Source organism: Misgurnus anguillicaudatus, unplaced genomic scaffold, assembly GCF_027580225.2.
Source record: "Misgurnus anguillicaudatus unplaced genomic scaffold, ASM2758022v2 HiC_scaffold_28, whole genome shotgun sequence".
In the NCBI taxonomy this organism is placed as follows: domain Eukaryota; kingdom Metazoa; phylum Chordata; class Actinopteri; order Cypriniformes; family Cobitidae; genus Misgurnus; species Misgurnus anguillicaudatus.
In genome coordinates this window covers 664280-689461 of record NW_027395278.1, presented here as the reverse complement: position 1 = coordinate 689461, position 25182 = coordinate 664280, and positions in this window count along the sequence as shown.

Sequence of the window (25182 nt, the reverse complement as noted above, 5' to 3'; positions counted from 1 at the left end):
TTTTTCAGACGTGTGCCGTCAAACGGTTGTATAAAAGCAATATCGTATAAAAAAGCAATATCGGCCTACGGCCTCGTGCCTCTGGCCTAATAACAGCCGTGATGATATAGAGCTATATCACACTCCTACTCGAGCGATATTGCTTAATTATTATATATTAAATATTATTTTATAAATGGCCAGTGTATTCTCAGGTGTGTAGAGCAAGAAATGCTGTAAATAATCAAAATCTCTAGCTTGTCTGTACAATCAATGAAACAAAAATGTATGTGTTTTTATTTTAAAAATGAAAATCAGCAAGAGAATCAGATCAGTGAACAAACATTTCATCCCATAAAGTGTTCTTAATACACTGTGGCTATAATTTGTCAGTCCGATAGAGTTGCACATTTTGCATATTTCCCTTAAATAAAACAACCCAGTCTCACCCCATGTCGTCAATATTTGACGACACTTGACCATTCGTCAATATGTGATGCGGAGGGTATACCTTTCGTGTCATTTTTTGACGAACTGGGGACTTCAATACTATTACGTCCGTTGCATTCTCTTCTCCTATTTTCTTACCATTTTCGCGTCGGTTTAGGGTTAGATTTACAAGATGACATCCCTACCCAAACCTAACTCTAACCCCAACGCCAGGTGACAACTGTTTCTAACCCCAACGCCAGGTGACAACTGTTTAATTTCGCGTACACTGTTTAATTTCGCGTACACTGTTTAATTTTGCGTAATCTAACCCTAAACCGACGCGAAAATGGTAAGAAAATAGGAGAAGAGAATGCAACGGACGTAATAGTATTGAAGTCCCCAGTTCGTCAAAAAATGACACGAAAGGTATACCCTCCGCGTCACATATTGACGAATGGTCAAGTGTCGTCAAATATTGACGACATGGGGTGAGACTGTGTTAAATAAAACATTGTGTTGACTGGATACCAAGTTAGGTTGCCTGGTTAATAAACAACAAACAAATAAATTTTTTTTGTGATGTCACGCTGAACAAAAACTGTAACTGTAGTAGTTAAAACTCTGCTTCTGTGTACCTCAGTAGTAGAGCTGTGCAAAAGGTCATGGGTTTGAACCAAAGGAACACAAATACTTTTATACCAAATGCGTAAACTTTTGGTATATAAGAACTTTTCAGGGACTGTACTTAAAGTATCATAAAGAGGAGGTTGTAAATGAGAAAAAGAAAGAAAAATGAAATGTGAGCAGAATGTAAGGGCGCGCTCATATTATACCTAACCCAACCGAACTATGCCCGAGTGGGATTGTCCCCCCTCCCTACTTCCCCAGAAGCAGGCACTCACACTGTACTTTGACACACTGTCTTCTCACATACCATATTATACATCATACAGTTGATCTGTCGCATGTGCAGCTCAGACATCCACATAACCCTGCTGTGTGCATCAGAAGGTTTTTACGAAGGCAGATGAAGGTGATTGGTCGCACAATTGACGTCTTTCAATCAGCACAATTTGCGATCCCACGTTCTGCGAATGAGCCCAAGTGAACTGTGCCTGAGCCCACCTTTGCAAGCAGGCCAGGCCACGATTAACCAAACCGCGCTCTGGCATGGTACAGAGCAATCACACTAGTCAAACGAACAAGGCTTTGGGGGTTAAACGGGGTCAGGAACGGCTTGGTTTGGATAAAGTGAGCGTGCCATTAAAAGTATTATGAGTCATTTCTAGTGTCAGCCCGGGTCACATTTATTCAGCGGAGCAATAAACTACATAGCTAATGTTTAACGTAGAAATCTCTCTCACATACACACAGACTGGTTTAACTAGATTCAAAAATCTGTCACAAACACACGCCTATAAAAACGAACATGATCTTAAATTATATACTGATATGTCATTGTATCAGATGTTATTCTGGGTACTCCGGTTTCCTCCCACAGTTCAAAAACATAGGTTAGGTAAATTGGAGATTTTAATTGCCTGTCCCTCAACGCGTGTATCAGTGTGGATTAACTTGTGAATGGAGTAACCGGTTCTCGCCATAAATGTAGCCATAGATGCTGAAGTGGGATTTAGAATAAACAAACAAACAAACATTCAGACGTCATGTAGCCTGTAAATGTCAAAAACATGGTTAGACAAAATGATTTTCTTGCCCCATACTAGCCAATGTTGTGTATCAGCCTGGTCATGTTGCTTAAGCCAAAGTATTTACTTACAGTACAAATTGCTATAAATATGCAAATTGATTAGTTGTCTCTGCATATAAAGTCAGGATAAAAGAAAGAATTATAACTTTAAAACTTTTAAGCTTTCTTTTAGCTGTGTATGTGCATTTATGAGCTGCACTGAACCTTGGCATTAGAGAAATAGGTCAACCATTTTACCCTGGGGATACCTGCACAGTTTGCATTTTAATAGCAGATACAAAGTCTTTTGCTCTTTCCTCCTCGTATGCACCAATCCGCAGCATTTCTCATGTGTTTCGTGCCCTACCCGAGACCTTTCAGCAGTATTGGCCATTTATAATGATAATAAGAGATCCGGCTCTTTAAAAATGAATGGTGTGTCTGTTTCTGTCTATACGTGTGTGTTTGTTTGAAAGGAAAGTGTAGGCTACAGAGAATTCCTGCGCAGTCCTTTAATTGGCCTGAAGTCAGTCCTCTGGACGTGTGTTATCTGAATAATGCATGGCCTTTCTTAATGAAGCGTGCGCTTGTTGTTTTACTTCTGTAGGATATAGGGTAAAATTAGCATAGTCCTGCATCTGCATCTTAATCGTGTCTGATAATCAAGCTCTCGCTTTGTTTACAGCTTCCCACGGGTCCGCTGTTTACAGCCCGCCCCAATACTGCCACTTTAACTCCTGCTCATTGTGGACCTCTTAACATATGATACAGTTAGTGATGGCACTTCTGGGTAGTCACACCAGGCAAATTGCGTTACAACCGAAATCGTTATTTGAAAAGTTTCTAAAGTCAGTTTTGGTTGGGGCAACGTTTCTGGAAACTCTTAACAATCTTGGTGAGCAGTCTGAGATTGTGAAATGCTTTTGGCTCCCATGAGGGCGCAGGTAGTTTATCTTGGAATAGTGGAAATAAGCCTTTCTCTATCTTTGGTCTGCAGAAAATGGGACGTCACTAGAGATGATGTATACACTCTTAAAAGTAAAAATGTGCTATAAAAGGTTTTCACAGCGATGCTATTGAAGAATACATTTTTGTCGTTTGTGCACCACAAAATCAGGGTCTTTTTTAATTTAGATGTATGGATAATCTAAAAGCTGAATAAATAAGATTTCCATTGTTTTATGGTTTGTCAGGATGTGACAAAATATTGGATACAATTACTTGAAAATCTGGAATCTTAGGGTTCTAAAAAATCTAAATATTGAGAAATTCGCCATTAAAGTTGTTCAAATAAAGTCATTAGCAACACAAATTACCAATAAAGAATTTTTTGATATATTTATGGTAGGAATTTCACAAAATATCTTCATGGAACGTGATCTTTACTTAATATCATCATAATAATTTTGGCATTAAAATAATCAATAATTTTGACCCAATTGAATTTAATCAATTTTTTAAGGTAAGTGGTTGCAATCAATTTATTTAAGCTACATTTAAACAAAAAAGATTAGTAACGTAAAATAAACTATAAAACTTTTGTTTATATGTAGCTTAAATAAATTGATCGCAACCACTTACCTTAAAAAAATGTATTAAATTCAATTAATCATTTTTTTTCAGTGTACAGTGTATTGTTGGCTATTGCTACAAATATACCCAAGATACTTATGACTGGTTTTGTGGTCCAGGGTCACATTTGGTCAAAGTTTCTTAAAAGAATCACTACTTTCTTAGCTTTTTGTAGTTTGTAAAAACCTTTTTTATAGAAAGATTGGATGTAAAAAGATTTGGTAACACTTTACTTGAAGGGGTGTTCATAAGACTCACATGAACATGAACGAGATTTTATGCACATTTATGACAATTGTCATTAAGTGTCATTTGTTCAATTATGTAATTTTTAATGTAAAGATGACATTGTTTGAATTGTCTTTGTTATGACAACTTGACATAAACCAATACATCATAAATCTGACATAAACATGACGTAGCAGAATAATAATCAAACTTAAGAAACTACCTAACTTTCTGGGTTAACATTACATTAAAGTGTTATTTAAATTTTATTGTGTTAATACTGTCAAATAATTTTAAATACATTAACAAAATGCAACTAACAAAACACAGAGGGTTCTGAAAATTTCTGACATAGAAAAAAAAACTAACAAAACATTAATCAATTTAATTTAATGTAATTAACTTTGCAGCGATATGGACCCAACGCTGCATGGCTTAACCCATTATTGTACTGTTTTTATTTTATTTTAGGTGAATCGGCCTCCAAATGCAATCAAATATAATTTATCAATTTTAATTATTATTATTTTATTTTTATTATTATTGAATGATTGATTTTATTTGATAAACACATGGAGGAAACTTAAAAAAACATTATGAGCTAAAGAATATTCATGATGTTGTTCTAAAACTATTTGACAGAGTATTAATGACATTTTAATGACAAATTATATTTTGTACCACTGTAGTTGAGGTCAAGAATAATATTCATGACGCTGTTATAAAACTATACGACAGAGTATTAACACTTAATGACATTTTACTGACAAATTCAATTTGTATCACTGGTAAAAAATTGGTCAGTTATGTTGTCTTGGTAATGTCAAGTTGTCATGACAAGTTATGATGTATTGGTTAATGTCAAGTCTCAAACAATGTCATCTTTGCATTAAAAACTACACCATTGAACAAATGACATTTAATGACAGTTGTCATAAATGTGCATAAAATCTCCTTCATGTTCATGACACGTGTCATGTCATGATTATGAATGTGTCATGTCAGTCTTATAAACACCCCTTCAAGTAAAGTGTCACCAAAGATTTTTATAAAGCCAAAATGGTTCTTCTATATGGCATCGTATAACACCTATATATATATTTTTTAAAGAGTGTACATCATTTTTAGTGATGAGACATACACTTAAGATGTAACACGAACCATATAGAGATCATAATTCATAATGTCTAAGCAGCCATCTTGCAACCTTCCAAAACATCATAACAACCAAATTTTTCATGGGCAAGCATCACTCACATTCTCCATTTAAAATGTTAAAATCTAATTCTACATTGGATGGCTATGGGGCAAGCATTGTACTGTACACTTGCTCCATATGCTTGCACTGTAAGCACATTCGTCAAAGCATTTTGTTTGTTTGCTTTTACATTTCAAAATACATTTTTGTAGTTAAATGCAGTTTAGCTTCATTTAACAGTGAATTTTTCTTTTAACTGCACGTTTTATGTTTCGATGTTAGTTATCAGGTTGTCCTATTGTGTTCGAAGCATTTTGTTAGCATATTTATCACTGTGTGGAACGCTTCCCGAAAGTGTCACTCCATATTTCAAAGCCAATGCACACTGAGCTGGGTGTCCCTTCAACAGATTTCATGCAAATACAAACACCACATGGTCACATATTGTCATACGGCACAAGCCTATTTTCGGTCGCAGTCTCTGAAAGATCTTTACGATTTCAAATTTGAAGGTGGAACATTACCGAATCACATTAAGGCATGCAGAATGGATTCTGCTTAATCCAACAACATAGTTTCTTTCAGCTACTGATATTTGTCTGAGAGAGGCTTTCATCTGCGTTTAGTGTGTCCAAAGTGAACAGACAGGTGGGCTGTGTGAAATGTGCATAACAGTCTATCCAGGATGAGTTATATGAAGTCTATCCAGATTTTACACACATGGTTTATGATATCATATTTTATTGTCTAGTTTTACTAGGTAAAATCTCAGGGATAGATATCTATCTCTTAAACATTATTTTATTAAGATAAGCGAGCTCTTTTCAGTTAGGATAAATATTTTGGTCCATATACATATCTTTACCTAAATTGTATATATTAGGACCTTTTAAAGCATTTGGGTTATTTTTTCTGACCGCGTATTGTTTTTATTTAATGTTCAATGGTGCCTGAGTTCAAACTCAAGTTTGTGAGTTTTCCCACTGTGTCAAAAAAGTTTTTGGCTGGGAGGCTGGGGTTTTATGTTGATTTGGAGAGATTAAATGTTTGATGATTAAACATTTATACGGGCTACTTTAATATGTAATGTAATAACCATGTTATTATTTCTTAATAACAACTTGTTCAAAAAATTGCTGGAAAAAAAGCCGTTTTTAAGCCATTAATACATAGCAGTGATAAAAGATTTTCTGATCACGTTAAATTTTCCGTCTCTTCTTGGAATGGAAAGTTTTGTCAAAGTAATTGACTTTTCTGCTTTTTCCTGAGTTTATACACTTATCTCTGCTTCTCAGCCTTGAGGGAGAGAGACTGTGAATATACGCACACTGAATTATTTAAGGCAGATCTTGTGATGGCGGAAGATTCAGACAGCTGATTTTGGCAGGCATTGGAATACCTGTCAATTCACACATTCTGTGCTGTCTACCAGGTTTAGACAACTCTTCTGTTTTTTTCTCTCTTGGCCAGAAACACAGTCTGGCAAAGGTCCAAATAAATAAATAAAATAATAATAAGTGCAATCACAAGATGTTCCTTCTTCAGACGAACTTTGCCAATCTTCAGTGCTACTGATAGAAACCTGTAACTAAATCAGACAGAATATATCTGTTAACTTTCAAAAATCATCTCAGTCTGCATTATGTTGAGATATGGAACAGAGCGTACAAGGCTTTGACCTCAATAACTAATTTATGTGCTCATGCCGTCAACAAAAGAGCCAAATCGCCAACATTCCTCAAAAGAACGCTCTGAAACAGGTGTTGAAAACTTTCAATGGTAACATGTGGTGATCAAGCTGGTGAGACCGGAGTTATTCAGTAACAGAGCTGTTCAGTCATAACGTTAATATTTAGACCAACTCGGAAAACTAATTCTCAATTTCCTTTCCGGAATTTCAAGTGGGTTTCTACAATTGCAGTTTATAGTTTTACAATGCTACCAAGTAGAGAAATGTTCTGGAAATTAAAGTTTGACTGTATCTAATAATACATTTTATAAAAAAAATTTATATAAATAAAGTTCCCTTTCAATACGGTTCACTTCGCATTGCGTCAGTTAGCTGACGCTATGGGGGAAACTCCTGTTTACTCCGTGACTGAAGCCTATTGGTTAACGTCTGTACAAAGTACAGACCAATGACGTTTGAACCCGCGCGCGGGAAGAACACGTCCTTATATAAGCGCGGTTCAAGCGTCAGGAGCTCATTAATTTCTCCTTCAGCGCGAACCTCTCGCTGCTCCGAAGAACAAGAAGCCTTACCTCGCCGTCGACAAAAGCCCTGCAGCGGAGTCCAGGCCTAGCGTCTTCCCTGCCCCTTCCGGCTGAGAACCGAAGACAGCAGAATCCAGGTCTAGCGTCTTCCCCTGCCGCTTTCCGGCCGAGAACCGAAGATAGCCTTCGCTTGCCGTGGTACGAGCCCTGTGCAGCGGACACATGCCTGACGAGGTCTCCCCTGCGGCCGCCCGGTAAGATCAATATTTTTAATATAAAGCTGTAAGCTAAAAGAGCAGGCGCTGTTGTAATAGCGTCCAGCACAGCGGCTTGAGTGAGCCTCCCTGCTATGAATTTCCCCGAGCGCGTCACCGGTCTGGCACCTCCCACGCCGGGACCGCGCTTATATGCTTCGGTTGTCTTATCCATGTTTCGTGCTCCCCCTGCTGTTCCTCTCTCCCCGGGATGAACACACGGCGAGCCATGAGACTAGATGGATGCATAGACCTGCACACACGGACTAACCCCCCCCTGTGTTCTGTCACATCGCAACCGTTCATGCTTACAGAGTCCCTTCGCTCCTCTCACATTCAGTGGCGAAATCTTTGACACATATGAATCCCCCGAGTGCATCGGGTGATACCGTTTATATGACGCATGGCTGTTCTGTCTGTGTTGCTGCTCCCCTCTGCCGTTCCTCTCTTGTTGAGATGAACAAGCGGGGGAACCGTAAAACTAGAAAGATGCATACGACAAGCAAACACGGGCGGATCTGCCCCTGTTTCCTGTCATAGCACAGCCACTCGTGCTCCACGCTCGCGGAGTCCCTCGCTCCTTTCCCCGCAGTGGTGAGATCTCTTAACGGCGTAGTTAGCACGCAGTCTTACGGCTCGCTGCCTCTAAATGCAGCTGTCTAGTGTTCAACGATTACAGAGCTTCATGCCCCTCCCCTCCTGGAGCGGCGCGATCTCATTCGTCTGCTCGATAGGGCGGATTCGCCGCTATTGGAGCATCAAGAACACTCATTATAAGAGCTAACCGGCTCACTATTCGTCTATACAGAGCTTCATGCCCCTCCCCCCTGGAGCGGCGCGATCTCATTCGTCTGCTCGATAAGGCGGACACGCCTCTATCTGAGCGCTAAAACACTTATTATAGAGCTTAACCGGCCTGAGTCTATCTCACTTCGGAAAGCTCACTACTAGTCTGCCCGGTCATTTCTCTCTGGTTTAGACGGAATCAGAGGCAGAACGAATTTGTTTAACATACTGAGGCCCGAATACCTCCCTTTATTCAGTCCCGTCCTATATCAGTGCGCTGAATATTGGTACATTCTTATATACCCGGTTTTTCTGCCCTTTTTAATAAACGGCAAAACCGCGGGCCTCACGGCAGACTTCCTCTCTGCGATGGGTTCAGTCTGACATTAAACATTATTCAGTCCCGTCCTATATCAGTGCGCTGAATATTGGTACATTCTTATATACCCGGTTTTTCTGCCCTTTTAATAAACGGCAAAACCGCGGGCCTCACGGCAGACTTCCTCTCTGCGATGGGTTCAGTCTGACATTAAACCACCTAGACATACTGCTCTGCTCCGTGAGCCGTTCGGGTCACCGTCACTACTGAGGCTCGTGCAGCTGAACGGCCGAGCTCTGGTCTTCGCAGCACAGCTGCGTCGACATAGAACTGTCTGAAGAGGGGTTAAGTCGCGCCTCGGCTGGACTGCCCTGAAATGTTTTCTGTGTGCTGTTTATCCAAAACATACTGAGTAATACTGTTGGTTATGCGACCTCACTATAGTGGCGAACGGTATTGAATTCCTCTAAAAAGAGATATTTCCGTGCTTACTATACTGTGTATTGACACCCCACGGTTGTACGGTGTCTCTAAACACTTTCTCGCCTTACTGACAAGCAATCAGTAATACGCACACACGGCCCGCTGTCCATAATTCTATCGACGCTTGCCGAAAAAACCCCGGTTTGGCCATATACTGTGTATTGACACCCCACGGCTGTACGGTGTCTCTAACACTTTTCTGCCAATTTCGCTCGCAGCCCACCTCAGTTTCTCCGCTACGATGCTGACGGCGCAAACGAGCACGGTCTTACGGCTGTCATTCTCTCTTCCTAGAGAGACGCAGCCTCAGACCTCTCCATGGCTCCAAGCATTTGAATCGCGCCCTCTCCGGACGGCTACTCAAAGGCTTACAGCCAAGCGGTTTATGACGTTTTTCGGCCATACAGCTGATTTATATCAGCGGATCCGAAGACGCTCACACCTCCGCTCTGCTCCAATACTCGGAGATATTAAGGGTAATATCAACCTGAAGTGAGCTTGCTACCCGCCACAATAAGTTTCAAAACTCAAAGCGCGCGCACAGACAGACGCGCGGCATCTCGTTTAAGACGGGCTCACGTACCCCTCTAACGAGCCTCAGAAAACTGAATATCGTGGCATTCTGTTCATAAGTCCACTTCAGTTTGACTAAGCAAAGGTCCCGCCCCGAGCTGACGGCCGGGAAGCTCATGCTTAAGTTACACACAGCTGCATGAAGTGCTACCATTACGAGATCGCCAGCATCTGCTGTGGGTTGAACACGCTTTACGACGGCAATCAGCCTTCGGCGCGTGGAACGCCCGTTTGTCTCATATCAATCACCTTGTACTGTACATACGGTCCATTAAGGGGATGATTTTAGCACTGCAGCACTCTCGACCATGTTATTGTGATAATGCGGTCGGGCAAACTACGGTGGTTTCATTATTTACCGAACCAGACTGAGATCTCGCCCCCTGTACAAGCTGGCGAGTCATCTCCTTTATAAACTCATTGCATCGCTTTATAAGCTATGTTCAATCAGAGTGATACGCATCTCGTGCTTAACTACCAAGATGCAGACATATTATCCCGTTACGATGGGCGTGCAGAGATTGCATCCGTGGGACACGACCTACATTACGTGCCTTATAACACGTTGACACGAGCTGCTAGGACCCCTTTCGCGAGGCGTCCTTATGCAAAGTCTGATCTATTCTGTCTAGTGACAGCGAGAGTCTTCCCCCCGCGAATTGTAGGTGGAACAGCTTTCTCCTCACTACAGAGGCTCGTGCACGGCGGCTTTCTCCCCCTGCGTGTATATATATATATATATATATATATGTGGCGGTGATAACAGCGAACCACGCTTTTATGACCGACCATCCACTTTATTCATAAGTCTGTCATTTCTCAGATGCGGACGGTGCCCGAGGCGCAGCGCTCTGGAACTGTCCAAGGTCCTGTATGACAGATACGTCTGACGTACATCAGACGATCAGCTGTTCATCGGCGTCACAGATCACTCACTAGCGCACCTGTCAATACAGGTTATTTATGGATCGTTGACGTTATCACCTCCCGTGACAATGAAGTCTACTCCATGTATGGATTAGATCCTCGGGCATGGTCTTAGAAGTTTCTCATTTGACATTTGTGACACGGCCGGCTGGTCCCCTCCGTCCACGTTGTCAGTTTACAGCTTCGACATCCCTGCTTCGCGCACTAGTGAGGTTTGTTGCATTAAAGGTGCGCCGCGTAAGCTCACCTGTATGCACGATATGGGTTTTAATTATATGCGTCCACCGTGCGCTTAGAGAAGCTCACATATGCACGCTACAACATTTCGGTATACACTAAAGATGCGCTCGGAAAAGCTCATCTGTATACACGGCTGTGACACATACATACATTGTTGTTCATCTGTGTACGTTCACGGTGCGTTGAGTGCCCACCGTACGTTCATCAATCATATCTGTACACATTCACGGCGCGTTCTGTGCATTGATTTATCTATACGCATTCACGGTGCACTGAAGGGTTCACCCGTGTGCGCACAACTTATTATCAGAACACATGACGGCGCGCTTGAGAATCTTGCCGGCCTGTGCATTATAACACTCTGATTCATCTATATGCATTCACGATGTATTCAAGTGTTCACCTGTGCCCGTGCAATTTATAGTCAATACACATTTACGGCGCGCTTGGACAGCTCACCGATCTGTGCACTATAATACTACCTATATGCATCCCGATGCGCTCGAGGGCGCACCTGGGTTCACACTATTGTGGTATCTGTATAATCCCACGCTACGAACCGTTCTGCCGCATATTATAGTCAGATCGGCCGTTCGTGAGCTTCGCAGATCACTCACTATGTATGTCTGTTGCTTACAGTGGTTATTTAGATGGATCGTTGAAACCATCGCACTGGCTCACGCCCCTCTATGAGCTATGTCCTATATAGAGCCCACTCTGTGAGCGTTTGGCTTTTTCATGGACTTGGTCTACAGGGGTATCTATTTGATATCTGCTACACGGCCGGCTGGTCTTCGCCGTCTACGTTGTCAGATTGTACAGCTTAGACGTCCCTGCCCTACGAGCGCAGGTTCTCTCGGCTCAATCATGCACGCTCATGCGTTTTATGTGTACACCACGGTGCGCTCAGCGAGCTCACCAACGTGACTCTGAATTTACTTATCTCGCACACCCGCGGCGCGCTCGGTATCTCGCCGTCTTGTGCTATGTTATGTGCCCCCGGTGCGTTTAAAACCCCACCGTGTGCGCGTCAACATTTTATATGGTGCTTACACATTGCTTAAAGCTGTGAATATGCCGGGTATAGGGCCACACGCAGTGTCTCTCCGGTAAGGCACTTCTGTACGTTGTGTATGCACGGCGTGATGGGATTACGTTCCCCCATAGCGTCAGCTAACTGACGCAATGCGAAGTGAACCGTATTGAAAGGGAACGCTTAGGTTACTCACGTAACCCCGGTTCCCTGAAATAACGGGAACGAAGCATTGCGTCACTTGCCGTGCTACAAACGTCTACGCAGCGAGTGTATTCGGCTGCGCGCTTCAGTCGAATAATAATGAGCTCCTGACGCTTGAACCGCGCTTATGCTTCGTTCCCGTTATTTCAGGGAACCGGGGTTACGTGAGTAACCTAAGCGTTTTATTGTATTGTTGTATCTACAACAAAATTGTAACATTTTGAATTATTCAACTTACAAATATTAGTACCATTCAACCCATTATCACAAAATTGTGTACCTTGTCACGTAATTTTGTGAGTGTTTTCCATGACACTGACACGTTTTTCCGGCTTTTTGCGTGAACATGTCACGTATTTCTGTGAACGTGTCACTGTCACGTATTTGTTACTCAACTGTTTTGTCCTATTTTCGAACCATTGACGTTTCGGTTTAGGGTTAGATTTGGTGTTTGCGTTAGGATATCACTTTAAGTATTGGTTTATACCTTTTTTCATGATTTATTTTTTATATTTTTTAATTTTTAAACCATTGTCTCCTGGAATTAGGGTTAGAGTTTGTTTGGGTAAGGAATTCATTTTATGTTAATATTACCCTAAACCGAAGCAACAATGGTAAGAAAATAGGACAAAACAGTTGAGTAACAAACACGTGACACGTGACAGTGACACGTTCACAGAAATACGTGACATGTTCACACAAAAAGGCGGAAAAACGTGTCAGTGTCACGGAAAACACTCACAAAATTACGTGACTATAGGTACGTAATTTTGTGATAATGGGTTGTACCAGTATATATTAGTATAACTTTGTATCAGCTAATATTTTTAAGTTAAATTAACTATTTTTTGAGGCAGTCAGTTAACTTACTTTTGATGTTGAACCAACATTTTTTTTCAGTATGGTTTCAAGTAAGGTTTAGGACAGACCCTATTTTATTTGTCAAAACCACTTTTCACAAAACAAAATCTGTCCAAGTTTGAGCACCAATATCTCTATGTTTCTAAAGCCAACCCAGTATCACGAAATTACGTACGTAAATTTGTGAATCTTTTCCGTGACACTGTCACGTTTTTACGTGATCGTATCACATATTTTTGTTTATGTGTCATTGTCACGTATTGGTTACTCAACCGTTTTGTCCTATTTTCTTACCATTGTCGCTTCGGTTTAGTGTTAGATTTCCAGAATCTGTGAGGTGCCCGCCAAAGCACATTCTATTAATAGTCTCAATTGTAATAATTATTTATTACATATGTGTTATATTTACTTGGCTTCTTTTATGCATGATAACATTTTAAAAACAATGATAAAACATATCAAAAAGTAAAACAAAATAAGTAAAACAAAAATTATTTAAGTGGACTGTATGAAAACGTAGCAAAAAAGCGTGAGATGGCCCCAATTTTATGACTTTTTCAAAATACATTTATTCATAATAAATGTTATGCAATTAAATCTCAGAAAAACAAGGCTACATTGTATACTTAAAGGCGGAGTCCATGATGTTTGAAAGCCAATGTTGATATTTGAAATCACCTAAACAAACACGCCCCTACCCCAATAGAATCTGAACCTTCTGTTAATAGACCCGCCCCACACATACGCAACCCGGCATTTGATTTGATTTGATTGGCTATAAGTGTGTTTTGGTAGTCAGCCCGTCTCCTTTTCCAATGCGTTTTTCAAACATCGTGGACTCGGCCTTTAAATACAATATGTTTTGTTTAGTTTCTAAGTTTGAAATTATGTCATGGATTTTCCTTGGTGGGGCACACCGAAAAATTTAAGAACCAAAAGGGAGTTTTGTGAATCTGAACTTTGTGTGGTGTGACTCTAATGCACTGGTTCTCAAACTTTTTCCGCGTGCGGCCCCCCTTGTGTACGGTGCACTTCCTTCGCGGCCCCCCAAAGAAAATTTATGACAAAAAACTGTTCTAAAATTTAACATTTTAATTAAACCAAACATATTAAGTTATACAAAGTAGTGCTGCTGGTTAGTAGCCTTATTTTTTAGGTTTAATTACACAGAATTCATGATAAATTAATGTATTTTATAAAATATCATAAAACTGGGGCCCCCTTGCACCATTTCGCTGCCCCCAGTTTGAGAACCACTGCTTTAAACCAAACTGGATGTTTGTTTTGTTATAAATTATGTGTGACTATGTGTGACTTAATAAACAGATCGGATTTGGTGCGAGTGACTGCCTGTCGTTTGCCTTTTACCTGAGGCTGGTTGAGAAAGGAGGAACATAGGAAAATCCAAACTGCCTAAAGGTCTGAACAAGATTTTCAAGATTTTTTATTTTGTTGCTCTTTAAAGTTGTTACTCATGAAAAATCCCCTGATATTATAACATCCTTATTTAGGAGCTTCCAGCAAGGTGGAACTCAGAAGGGTATTTTTTGGGGGGATGATACACAGGGAAACATCCCCTGTTACAGAAGACAGCAGCATTAATTTGCTGTGATTATTTACATACTGCAAGTGTAAATAACTCTGTGGGTTTCATAACAACATTTGTTTAGCTTGAACACAAAAGTTAAATGAAACCACTGAAACTTTTTAATGGGGCATTTTTATCTTATGAGTCAGAACCGTTATAAATTAACAAGGAAGTGATGAATTGAGAGCAGAATATCGCTTTAAACAACAACGAGGTGAATCCATCCTTTCCAAAACACAAATTAATAAGAAGACAATGAAATGATAGAAGGTGGTGATAGTCCGGTAAAATGAGCTGATATATGGAAACCAAATTAAACAAACACTTCCTTAAGTTGATTCTTAAGAATGTGACAGTTTACATCTTCTTGCATGGAGCAGAGACGTCTTTTTTTAGAGGAAAAGAGGCAAGGGAGCAGTACCTAAAAACTGGATGAGAAAATAATATCAAATGATAAACAAACTATTAATATTAGATAAACAACTAACATAATCTGACATCATCACTTTTGGTCACGTCAGAACAGAAACTTGAAAAGATGCTTGCATGATTTAAAGGGTCGTGAAACTCCCCCCTTTTTTTAGCCCGATGATGTCATGAATATTTCGTTGATCCGCATAGAAGTAAAAGACAAAAGTAATTTTTAATGCGTATATCTTTGCATATATATAGGTGTCCTTGTGGCTAACGTGTTTATATTAAAAGCTAAACAAATTCATAATTTAATAGGTAAGGGTGCGCGGGGCAAAACTAACGCGGGGTTAGTTGTAATACGGACTGTTTTTATTGTTGCATAAGGTTGAGAGTTTTGTTTTTCTGGTATTTTTTATTCACACTGCCAAAAGACGATCTCCCGCAAATGATTGGAAATGTATAATGTTTTTCCAGAGAGTTATTGATGAACAAGTGTTTTGGTGGCATGTGTACATTTTTTCATCATATGTTTTTTCGGTTTCTAAGTTGGGTGTGTAAGATACCAATGCTATGTCACATGAATCAGTTTCTTGTTGACTAAAACTAGCATTGTTTTAAAATATGTCTGCAGGTTTTAGCAACTTTTTTGGTGGTCTTGAAAATATTTTGATTAATTGTAACACTGTGTTACAACTAACCCCTCAGCACTTACGTTATGTAAACCGCTAATGTAAGCGTAATTCTTGCCGTTGTTTTAAATAGGCTACACATGAATGATTGCTGGCTGCCAACAAAGTAAACGTGCCTGTCTTATCAAAAATCGTGTGTCAAATTGATTTTTGTTCATATCTTTAATATTGATCGAATAAGTTCACGTCAAAGATTGAAATCATAAAGAAATGAATGGCTAAAATCAGACTTTGATGTTCATTATCTCATTTGATTTTGAAACTGTAGTATGGTTATTACAGACTGGGTCACATATAAAAAAATGTTTTGTAATAATTGTGCTACTTTTTCTCACATATTTAGACATTTGTATCCATTTATAATTGAACTATTGTTAGAAAAGTGCTGAATGAATGAATACAGTGTGGATACCTGTCTATTATAGACAATATTATTTAAACAATATCCACTTCAAGTACTGTATATAGACAAAATAGTATTGAAATATTTGCCTGCAAACTTAATTTCTAGCAAGTGTTACAACTAACCCCCTGCCTGTTACAATGAACCCGACCTATGGGGCAAGTTGTAATGTTTGCACTTCTGTCACGTTTGGTGTAATTTTCCAAGAATGGTAAGTAATAGAAACAAACTTTAAATGTTCATTTGTAGCAGAGATGTGTGTGTTGCTTGTGTAAAAATATAATTAACCAAACTAAAAAAAATTGAATGATTGAGCCAAAACCAAAAAGCGTTAGGTTGTGCCCCGCTCTCCCCTACTAAAGTTGCTCCATATGCAGCATATCATATAGAAACATAACATGTTCCTCAACATTTCAGAAGTCCAACACGCCACTGGCATACATGTCACTTGATTCAAGCTTAAATCATGCACGTGGATCTCATGGAACAGCAAACTAACTACTTGAAAGCAGATGTTGTTTTAGCTTCCAGACCTTTGTTGCATGGTGGAAAACAATGAATAATTCTCTTTATGCCACATGTGGGTGTGAAATGGGGAGAGAAACATGGCAAGAGTATTATGTGTTTGCAAGATCAAACAGTCCTGGCAGCTCTCAAACGATCGCCCGGACTAACAAGGTACCGGCACAAAGACAGAAAATTGCAGGAATGTTTGTTTGCATACTCAGCCCTAGTTAGACATCTTCAACCTTTTCTGAAGTAGCGCGACTGTTTGTGTGTTTACGTCTGTGCGTGCGTTTTCCACGGTAAGTGACAGCTGCTTCTTGTAAGACGCCTTGTTTCTTATCCCGGATAAACATCCACTTGTCTGCCGCTTGGATATTTGTCAATGTGTCTGCTTTGATGGAATGAATTTGATCTCCGTCGTGTTTTCAATGATTGAAACGCATGCCAGTGCACTTAAGGATGAAAGTGGTATGCAAACGCTACACAAGCATTTTGAAAAACTTTACATGGCATTTAGGGTTGATAAGGCTTTCTATCACAGAGGATAATTTTATTGCTTGAGTTTGCTCTTTTTCAGTAGACGTTATTAAATTATGTTGCGTTATTGTTTTCTATTGCATATAGCTTTAAATAATGTGAAGAATATTACCAAGATCATTTAGTTTAGATGAATGTGATAAGAAATGTCTCTGAAAAGCAAATCATTTTTGTTTGTCTCTAAAATATGTCTGTAAAAATGTCAAAATGTTTACCCATGCAAAATCATTTTCATGACCAGCACCTACACTGTCAGTAAAAAAATGCCACTGGTATAGCTGTCACTGGGGTGGTACCCTTTCCAAAAGTACACCAAAAGTACAAGAGTTCATAATAGTAACTCATTGGTTTCAAATGTTTACATATCTGTACCTGAATGTCACATATTAGGACCTTTTTAAAGGGTAATACCCTAGTGACAGCTTAGGACCATGTTTTTTCTGGCAGTGTAATTCCCATCCTCCTGTTTCCTACATCCAATTGTGCAATATTTCTAACCTACACTGCAGCAACCATCGATGTATTTCATCAACAGTAGTTTGCTCTTTCCACTTCATGAACGCTCTATTTCTGTCTATTTATCTTCAACTTTTTTGATGACAAGTCAATAAAGAGAGAGTTTCAAAGGGTGGGCGTCCACGAGCGGAGGGCTGTAATCAATCCTAAGAGCCCCCCGCCATGAAACGGGGGTCTCGCGGAGCACAAATGCAATGTAGAAACACATCTAGACAGGAATCTTTATTATTACAGAATGTGCCAGGAGGTACAGTCACTCAATGAGAAAATGATGCAGTGTGTGTGTTTAGCGTGATTGGGTTTAGAGAGAGAGGAATCCAATAAAGAAAATGGAGAAGGCTTTGTGTAAAGTGTAGAGGGCGGGTTGCTCTGTAGTGTATTCATATTAAAGACTGCAAGACTGGGAGGGGAAGTGATTACTGTCAGTAACTCCACAGGAAATGTTGCATCTTACTGACATTTAGAAATCATTTCAGCAGCTGGGAACAATAAAAAAAGTGAGACTGTGCAATAATTGGCTTGCCTCGCAGGCTTAGAAATGGGGAAAAAAGGAAGAGAAAGAAAAAAGCAATAATAGATGTTAGGTTCATCTTCAACACCCCCCGCTGTTTTAAAGCTTCATCACTTATGAGACACAAAAGTAGATTCAGTGTTTAACAAGCCCTGCTCGTGTGTGTGCAAAGGCGTGCTTTTTGGGGGTTGTTCGAGTTTAGTGGAGAGAATCATATATCTGGTGGGTATTCGGGGATCAGAGGAACCTGGATTGATGTTGAGAAGTAGCAGTACAATTTTCTTCCCGTTGTATTAAAGGAAAACACCACCATTTTTCAGTATTTCACTATGTTCTTACCTCAACTTAGACAAAGTAATACATAGGCATTTTGTTTCAATGTGTACCCTTAATCTTTGTACAGCGCATTGTGAATGTGTTAGCATTTAGCCTAGCCCCATTCATTCCTTAGGATCCAAACAGGGATGAATTTAGTAGCCACCAAACACTTCCATGTTTTCTCTTTTTAAGGACTGTTACATGAGTAGTTACTTGAGTAAATATGGAGGCACAAAATAAAATGTGGCGCGTTGAAAAATATTGAGTGTACGGATTGAAAAAAGATAGATATGTATTAATTCGTCTAACTTGAGGTAAGAACATAGTAGAATATTGAAAAACGGTGGTGTTTTCCTTTAGATTATTGTTCAGTTTGACCATATTGATTTAAAATAACAGTTTAGCAATGAATTATTTATTAATATTCATTTATTTTTTAAACCTGCTTTATTATTTATTTATTCATCTACGCACCCCTACGGTTGCAGTGATTTCACCAAGTAAGATGTGATCCTGGATCAACATTTTTTGTTGATCCTGGATCAACTATTTAATCAAAGATAACCCAACCTACCCTTAACTCAAACCCTAACCATTTTTCTTAAAAGCCCCTAACCCAATCCTAAACCTAAATCTAACATGCACACTTATCTTAATCCTGCAATCTGATTGGTTAATGAAAATGTTGATCCAGGACCAATAATGGTGTTCTTACATCTTACTTGGTGAAATCATGTTCACGTTCACGTTTCACTTCGAGAAATAAAAGTAAAAAAGCTGTCACTGGGACGATACCTTATAAAAACAATTCTAATATGAACCATTTACAGTACAGATATATACTTTGGGGTACTAATATGCACCTTTTGGTACTTTTCAAAAGGATACCGCCCCAGTCAGTGGTATAGTAGTGCCGGGAGAAGTGGGTATACTCTTAATTTATGCTCCCCATTTTTTAAAAGCAGCCCAGCTAAGCTGAAACTAAATAACGTTATGAATATTTAGTCTTGCATATTTAGTTCATTCCAAAACGGGCCAGTGTTGTCACTTAACATTTCGATGCTTGACTTCTTAGTGTAATGATCATTATGAAATTCATATTATTAATATTTAGAAGTGGGTATACCCTCCATGCCATAATAAAGATACTCCGTATACCTGCGTTTACCCTACACTACACCATTGGCCCCAGTGACGGCTTTTGTAGCTTTATTTTTAAAGATGTACAGTCCACTTGCTTCTTTTTAGGGCGGTTTCACATTTGGTGCGATTGCCTGGTCCGAACCCGAGTTCGATTGCTCTCCCCTCCCCATGCCCCCCATGGACTGTGTTCACATATTATTTTTGCATCCAAACCGCGGTATGCTTGCATCATCAAGCTGCAGCCGGCGCGTTCTCATGTTGCTTGGCAACCGCTGTAAACGAGAAGACGACAAGCGTGATTGACGAACTGCAAGCAGAGAGATGATTTCTGAATGCCTTCGCAAAAATTGACGTCGGCGGACAGCCCGTTGTCATCGAAACGACTTCAGTATGTTTGCGGCAGACAGACGCAAGTGCGTTTCTGTATTATTTCTTTGAAAACAAAACCAAAGGTTTAATAAAATAAGAACAAAAGTCAAGCAAGCATTCTATGCATTTTGTTGTCAAGGTAAGTGCACGCACACAAACACACACGTCTGTTTTGGTGGGATATTTTTTATATAATACGTAATTAACAGCGGTTCACTTCCGCGATTTGGTACGATTGCGCTCACATCAGCAGCGAACCGATCTGGAGTTCACATGAACCGGACCCCAGACCACCCTTTTTAAGCAGACTCGAGTACGTTTCGCGGGTGCCCACCCGAGATCGGAAGACAGCGTTCACATCATCCAAATGTACCGAACTCTGATGTCAATCGAACCCGGGTGCACACCAAAAGTGCAATGTGAAAACGTCCTTAATGTATTTTTTTAATTACATTTTTTTTCTTCATTACAAATTGTATAATTACTTGGTATTTGGCATGTTCCCTTTTTGCTCGTAATGACAGCAGCACTTTTGTATAAAACCTGATGATCCGTCTCATCCCAGCATGAAATGTCTGAAAATGGTCTAAGCATCTTTTGTGCTATATAGAAGCAAAAAATCTGACCTTTTATACAAATTAGCTGTATGCATTACATTAGTGTGTTTTTTATGTTTTGTTTACCTACATACGGTTTATAAATGCTAGGTTTCTATTAGTCCAGCAGCATGAACCCAACCTTTTAACAACTCAGCATGGGTCAAACATAAACATTTTCTGGGTTAATTTTACCCAACACGGTGTTAAAAATAACCTAGCATTGCCTCTTATGGAGAATATAGATTGCGTAAAAAACTAACAATTATTGAATTAAATAATAAATATGTCTGTATGTATCTTTCTATTTATTTAACATCACTAAAATATTCCTGGCACGAATTTCTTAAAACCGTCAAAAAAGAGCTGTGTAACCTCGTGTGTGTTGTATACCTCGAGTGCTCAAACTATTTTAAGCATTCTTTTGAAAAAGCACAAAAGGGTGTTTTCCTTCGCTGTGGAAAGAAAAAGAGAAAGAAAAAGTAGAGGAAGAGAAAATGCTCTGTTGTGCAGTGCAGAACGCTCCGGAAGCCTGCTGCGGCAGATATAGAGCAGGTGAGAAGAGTCTTCCGGGAGACTTTCTCTTCTGTTACGGCTTTGAAGAGGACTATCAAAAAGCTGCTCTCGTACTCTTTCATCTCCTCTGGCCCGTGCCTCTGCCGGCCAGGTGTTTTCCCCTAGAGGGCTTTCGATTTCTCTCTCTCTACCTCTCTCGCTTTTACTCACTCAAATGACATTGTATAGCAGTACTGCTGTTTATAAATGTGCATGTATTTATATTTAGTATGTTGAGAAATCATAACCAAAATCAGGTGTCACTTAAAAGCCTCACATGATCCTGAGCTGAGAAATGACTGATATGACATAAATACAAGCCGGCATGTATATCAGAGGGAATCAGAAGTGACATTTAAAGAGTAATGGTTTGAATGTCACTCTTTACATAAACCGTAGGGTGGAAATTTTCAGTTTTAAATCTCTGACTGGAGATCAGATGCAAGCTCAGTTTATTTTGAAGTGTCAACAAACTATATGGGGTGTTTGCTTTTCACCATGTTTTATTCAATACGTTCTGTTTTCAAACCTGTGAGCTGCCTTAAATATGCAGCAGCTGCCTTCTAATGGAATCAAGTGATCTGAGATGTGCTTCCTTAACAGCAACCTGCGCACCACACAACTTCGTATGAAGACTCAACCTACATTTGGCTTCTATATTTTACATTAGCATCATTATGAAAAATAACCAAAGAGTTGTTACAGTAAAATTGTATTTACACCAACCCTGACCGTGTCTCTGACAGATCAAATTAGTATTTTTATTACTATAGTTTTGCTGCAAATTTAACAGTTAAAACATTGTTACTTTAGTGAGGGAATTAGAAATGCGTGGTTAAATATCAAGGTTAAACTATAGCGACTGTCATAAAAAATTTTTGTAAGGGTATGTAGTTTAGCTAAAGGCCTTAGAGGATTAGTCCATTTTCTTAAAAAAAAATCCAGATAATTTACTCACCACCATGTCATCCAAAATGTTGATATCTTTCTGTGTTCAGTCGAGAAGAAATTATGTTTTTTGAGGAAAACATTCCAGGATTGTTCTCATTTTATTGGACTTTATAGACCTCAACACGTAACAGTTTTAATGCAATTTAAAATTGCAGTTTCAAAGGACACTAAACGATCCTAAACAAGGCATAAGGGTCTTACCTAGAGAAACGATTGTCATTTTTGATAAGAAAAATAAAAAATATGCATTTTTAAACCACTTGTACTATATCTCCGGTCATGTGACGTGGCAGCGCAACATCACGCAATGCGTTATCACGTCAAGAGGTCACGGAGGACAGATGCGAAACAACGCCCCAGTGTGGAAAAAGGGGACCGTTCCGACATTGTTGTATGTCGAATGATACTAATTAATGTCTATGTGTCAGTTTATTGTTTAAAATGGTCCGCAAATGTGCGTTTCATATATGTAACACGTGACCTTTCCGCGGCATTACGCAATTACGTGAGGTCACGCTGGCGCATCACAGGACCGTAGATAGATGAGAAGTTGTGGTTTAAAAGTGCATATTTTTTTCTTGTAAAAAATGACAATCGTTTCACTATAAGACCCTTATGCCTCATTTGGGATCATTCAGAGTCCTTTGAAACTCAGTTGAAACTGCAATTTTAAACTGCATTAAAACTGTTACGTGTTGGGGTCCATAAAAAGTCCATTAAAATGAGAAAAATCCTGGAATGTTTTCATCAAAAAACATAATTTCTTCTCGACTGAACAAAGAAAGACATTGGATGACATGGTGCTGAGTAAATTATCTGGATTTTTTTTAAGAAAATTGACTAATTCTTTAATCTGACATATAAAATATAAAATATGCATTGATGCAAAAACCACTAAACACGACCACTGTCAAAAACGAGAAAATTATATTAATCAAATGCTTACATACTGTATTAAATGTTCTTCAAACACATTTGTTAAATTGTCACTTAATCCCAGCCTTGGCCATTCAGAAATACCGCTTGTTGGCAGAATCCACTAAACAACATGTACATTTTTCAGCAAAGTCCTATAAGAGAAAGAAGATTAATTGGATGAATGACAGCATGGATCGCATTTAAACGTGTGTCCATTGTGTCAAGTAAATAAAACCCAGATGTGGCAACCACATGCATCACAGCGCCCTATTAATGTGAGGTTTATTTTGTTCATTTTGACTTTCATCATTTGCAATATTTCAAGTTGCATCTTTAGTCATTTTGCAACTCTTAAGCCTTTCCAAAGAAGTGGATTTTTTAGAAGTGGAGGTTTTTTGCCAAAATGCTTGCATGGACTTAGAGGGTTTTGCATTAAAAGATTTTGTTTTCAAATTTGTTAAAAAGCAAAGATATTACTAAAGTGACATATGTGAAAAATAAGACATTTCAATAACTAACAAATAACATTTTCCTCGCCATTAAATGAAATTACTGAACCTAAACATACACGTACAATGCATTGTGGGATTGACTTGATCATAGTAGATATGTTTCTTTGCATTTTTTTAGTTGCTGCTCCTTTAGCTACTGCCTTTTTTAAAGGGCACCTATTTCTTTTCTAAAAAACAACGTTATGTGTTCGTTTGGCTTATGATTAAAAAAAACATTATTTCCACATACCGTACATTTTTATAGCTCCAGATTTCCCTGTCTTTCTGAAATGCACGGAGCATATTTGTGCATGTTTTTACACTGCCTTCTGGGTGTTTTTGTAGTAATTGAAATGCAGGTATATTCCCACTTTTCAGTTAAATTATGTCTGAATATTAATAAGCAGAACGCATAAATGTCCTCACGGACCACATGAACAAGATTACTACGTGTTCTAATAAATTATCAAAATGAGACGCATCACCATTACTAACATAATTGTGTGACACTGTGGCACACGAGAGCCGTTTTTGAATATTCGGTCACGTTGCTTGCGCGGTGGGCCGTTTAGCAGTGGCACGGTAATATATAGCTCAGCGTAAATTAGTCATAGGGGAGTACAGAGGCTTGTTCAGGTGGACCGCTTCTGTCAGTTAAACCACAGAGATAATGAGACCATAAAGATTCACCTGTGCTCTCTGCCTGGGCTATAAGTGATGACATCACACCTGTGGGACACACACACACACAAAAACAAAGCGACAGTGGTCAGAGGGCAAAGATTGGGCAATTAAAGTGTGATTTCAGACCCCTACAGAGAGGAAAAGAGCATGGGGAGCACAGTAGAAAAAGGAAGAGGAACTTCTGAGGCAGGCGGTCTTGAGCGAGTGGCTGTGAGTGAGAGAGTGGGCGTGTATGTCTGTCAGCTGTTGTTGGCTCAGTCTTAGCCCTGATCAGCGCTCTGGCCCAGCTCGCCGGTTTCCAAACAAACTCGCCGGAACATGTTGCGCGCTCGGCCGTCCCTGCAGGCCCCCCTGCCGCGCTCCAAAGCTGCCGACCACAATGCAGGCAGGTGGCCGTGCCGCCTCGCTTAAAGAACGGGCACGCTGAGTGGGTGTCAGGCGACAGAAAAAAATTTCAAAAATCCCCACTGACCTCCAGCCTTGCATGCGCTCGCCAAAAAAACAGTGACGGTAGTTTTGGGTTAACCGCCTTTTTTTCTTCAGTTTTTTTGTGCGACGGCGTATTGTGCGACACAACTAGAAGTTGTCATTTGCTCAGCTTGATGTGGCAAGCGGGGGTTTTGGTCTCCTTTTGGTGTATGTGTGTCAAAGTGAAACTTGCAGGCCCGGGCCGGCAGCCTGAGTCAGACAGTAATGAGAGAAACAGCAATAGGAGCGTCTGTGAGGAGATACTCTGTTAACTGATTTTTCCTCCTCCATTGTGGTGGCAGGTGCAGCGTTGAACAGCTAAAGAGAAAGAACAACAGTAAGCAGGTGATTTCCACATTGACTCACATTTGTACTGTCTGACTCTTCGTGGATTATCACGGTACCTCTCATCAGTCAGATGTTTTGATCTCATCATTGTTTTTTCCACTGTTGAGGCAACTGACGCCTTACCACAACATTTTAGCGCAGAGGTTTTCAAACTTGGCTTTGTGATCTCGCACTGGGTAGGCA